Here is a 4412-nt window from a genome sequence, read left to right as displayed (position 1 = left end):
ATGGAAGGGGTCCATGAACATGAAAGGCCTAGCTATGAAAACACACATGAACAACAAAAAGAGCACCCCATGCCAATCAAGTTACCATTAATAAGGAAACACTCATCCTAGTTTTCGTCAAATAATTAAGAAAAAGTGTAAACACACATTATCATGAAAATGAACGGTAGAGGTCTTTCAACTTAAAAGCTAATCTACAACTTTTATTGCATAAAATCTAAGTTATCATTAATAATATTCTTTTAAATTTGACATTAAAGGTCAAATATGGAAATTTGTGGGGTGGGGTAAGGGTGGGGTTAGGGAGGGTTTGTACATTGTATGGGCATTGAAATAATATCTTTAATAATTGGACCATGGTACCCTTTTCCTATGCCTATAAGAAGGGTTATTTTAGCTCTTTTCTTCATATCATCATATCATCATTCCTTCATTATCTTACAGTTTTCTCAAAGGCAATAAATATGAGAAGTGATGATGCAAACAGAAGGTCACAAAGCAAAGGGCTTGGCAAGTTTCTTAAGGAGCAAAGAGGAAGGCTATACATAATCAAGAGATGTGTGGTCATGCTACTTTGTTGGCACGACTAAACATCCATATATATATATATATATATATATATATATATATATATATATATATATATATATATATATATATATATATATTTTTATTAGTTAGCTGTTTGAAGGGAGCACGAGATACTATTATAACTTGAGATGAAGAAGCAAACGAGTGGAATTTGTTTCGATCAAAATGTAGATAGTGTACTGTAGGCAATTAGTTGATGTAGGACTGCTGACCATGTTGTATTTTACAACTTGTGTCGCGTTTTGGTGGTTTTGTATTCTTATGTCTGCCAAGCATGGCTACAACGTAATTTTATAAATGTATGTTATGAAGACAAAAATAAACTACGTTGTTTTGCAAACATTAATTGGTAAAAGCCCATTACCTTAAATGTTTGACGTAACAAGTTTTATGAAAATTTAAAAATGATTCATGTAATATACAATATTCATGACACAATTTGCCATAAGATGGTTTTGTGATTAAAGTCTAATTATTATGTAGAGAAACTTAAATGCATAAATTAAAGACGAAAATGACAAAAATTACAATTTATCTTGCTTTAGTAATCGACGGAAACTTATGGAATTTATATGATATGCGTATATTAGTACTTCATACTTTATAGACATAGTCTTCAAATAGAAAATATATAAACACTCCATGTGAACATTCACAAACAAAAGTTATTCGAATATTATTCAACTATTCCCAAAAGAAAAAGATAAAATATATACAATTTGAAGGATCATTAACTTATGAAAACTATAGTTACATTCAAATGTTTCTTGATAACTTTTAGATAAAAACATATAAATTTTAATAAACATTGTTTATCTTTATAACTAAAAGTCTAGTTTCCTTTTTTTTTTTTTTCTTTTAAATACCCAAAACACAAATTTGTTAACTTTTAGTCTCATATCCATATCTACTAATTCAATATATTAAATTATCACTCAATGATATTGTTATTCACTCTCAGTTTCACATCCGAAATCTTTTATAAGCGCTAATGTTCGATCAAATTAACCTTCGAACGGTCGACGTCATCGCACCCACGTGTGGTAGCCCCTCTCCTATCAAATCTCTTTTGTTTTTTAGTACCCATGATATTTGTTAACTTTAGTCCAACTTATTATCATATCCATGTGACACACCTACAACTCTTTTAACAAGAAAAGCAAATATTGTTAAAAAAATTGTCAGCAATTAGCCCAAAAAATTTCGGTAGGGTGGACAAAGTCGTCTTCAAGGCCGCACGAGGAGGTTGGCGGTACTGCCTAGATGTCGACTATGAACATGATGAGGTAACCTAGGAAGGGAAGAATAACGGGTTAGTTTATCCTCTCTCACTCTCTCTCTCTCTCTCTCTCTCTCTCTCTATATATATATATATATATATATATATATATATATATAGATAGAGAGAGAGAGAGAGAAAGTTAGGTTCATATATAATCCATAATTCTTATGTGAATGTATGATCAAATTTTAACAATTAGATTAAAAGAATGAAATATTGTGATCTTAGGATACATCTTATTTACATGGACTAGCATATACTATATAATTACATTTAATAACGATAACATATAAATTTTATTAATTGAATTAATTATTCTTAAATTTAAGTTTGTGTAATTATGGAATATAATTCAATTTTTAAATAACTACCATGTTTAATCCCCTATAATTATGGCTAGGCATCATAACCAAAAATTTTCACCGTCCTAAACTTCTTTCACGTCATCATCTCTTTTCCACCCTCAAAAGAACACACACTACTGGTCATCAACAAGACAATCACCATCGAACTTCAACCAGCCACCAAGGCCACTTTCAGAATTATATACCACACTTTCGTCGGGTACTGGGTACACTATCTAGCCACCACTGGTTGCCCTGTACCGGCCTGAGATTTTCTCACAGCACACCGTCATTCACCACCAATTAATTAAAGATTCAAAATTGTTATTTGTCCTCCAATTTACTTCGCATCAAACTACATTCATCTCCTATTTTCTACTTCTATGGTGTTTTAAGGTTTTAGAGTAGTGAAGTTCTTTGTTATTCCTCTCATATACCTATAACTATTTAAACTGTAATACTCAAAACTCTAGGTTTTGTCAAAGAAAGAAAAGTATTTATCTTAACTAAAAATAAATAATATGAAAAAAAAGGTATCAATGATGAGCTATATTTTGATATACTAAAAGAGATATTATTTACGAATGTAACTTAACCAATTAATAGTTTAGTAAATTTAACATGATTCTTAAATAATGGACTATAGAAGATATTAATTCTTCAAGAATTTATAGTAACATATAAAGATTCTTGAATGGTAAACAAAACTAAAAATGATTCTTAAAGAATGAAAAACAAAACATTATTGTAGAGAACGTAGATTTTAAACTGAATCTTGAAGACTGAACACAAAATTGAAACCTATTCTAAAAGAATGGAATGCAAAAGAACGTGACACAGATGATCAGTAAAAAATGTTAATTTGAAATTTAAAGTTTTTGATTTGATCTTTTCTGATGAACTTTTAAATTGAATACTTTGATCTTTGCATTTTCCTAAAGATTGAAATCTTTTGATTCTTTAATTCGTACTTTGTGAGGACTATACAAAAAATATTGTGATGAATATGTAAACCAAGAATGAAATTATCCGAGTCATTAAGATTGAAATATGTTTCATTAAATCACATGATTCTTAAAGAATGAAACATATTTCATGTATTGTGAGAATTATATAAAAAATCTAATACAAATCACGTAAATTGAAACTGATATTGAATTCCATGAAAATCTCCCATTCCATATATATTGTTAACTATTCTTACATTTTTGCCATTACAATTAATTTACTGTAGTTATATATGCTAATCTATGTTCATTAACATGTACCTTAAGATCACATCTCTTCAATCTTTTAATGTAGTGGCTAGAATTTGGTCACACATTCACATAATATTTATGATTCACATTTGATCCTAACCCTATATATATATATATATATATATATATATATATATATATATATATATATATATATATATATATATATATATATATATATATATATATATATATATATATATATATATATATATATATATATATATATATATAGGGTTAGGTTCATGTGAGACAACCTAATTTTTTGCAACCATGAGACGTAATCGTAGCCATTCATTTAGTAGATAAAACAAAAAAAATTTAAAATGCAAAATAATTGAAAATTTATGAAATTTTTTTTCCAATATTATTTTCGGTATGTATATTTTACAAAAAAAAATTAATTTACCAAAAAAATAAGAAAAAAATATATTTTTTTTACATATTTTAGTAGAATATTTAGAATATTCTACATATCTAGCAAATCTAGTAGAATATTCTAAACATTCTAAAAATCATATTAAAAATGTAAAGTATAATATTTTATCAGAATATTTCACGTATTTTAAAAAAAAAAAACGGTAATTTTTTTTATTATGTTCCGAAAATAATAATTAAAAAAATAATTTTTGGATTTTTCCTGTTATTTTCCATTTTAAAATTATTTTTAGATATGATATCACGGTCTCACAAAATTCGCATGATCTCAAATAAACCTGAATCTATATATATATATATATATATATATATATATATATATATATATATATATATATATATATATATATATATATATATATATATATATGACTTTGGTTAGTTGTACTTCATATATAAATGCTTGTATGAAGATAATTTTGTATATTTTTAATTAGTTTGTGAATTAGTTTTGTATGTTTTTAATATTTTTGTTAATTAGTTTTGTATGATTTTAAT

General features: G+C 26.5%; 1 pseudogene; it reads left to right on the top strand.

Moving 5' to 3' along the window:
* The first annotated feature begins 424 nt into the window (after positions 1–424).
* On the top strand, positions 425–590 carry LOC145039811 (small polypeptide DEVIL 4 pseudogene; annotated as a pseudogene).
* The last annotated feature ends 3822 nt before the right edge of the window (positions 591–4412 follow it).

This window comes from Lactuca saligna, chromosome 4 (assembly GCF_052625555.1).
Source record: "Lactuca saligna cultivar CGN05327 chromosome 4, ASM5262555v1, whole genome shotgun sequence".
Taxonomy (NCBI): Eukaryota; Viridiplantae; Streptophyta; class Magnoliopsida; order Asterales; family Asteraceae; genus Lactuca; species Lactuca saligna.
The sequence above is the reverse complement of the archived record's forward strand: the minus strand, read 5'-3'. Positions and strand labels throughout refer to the sequence as shown.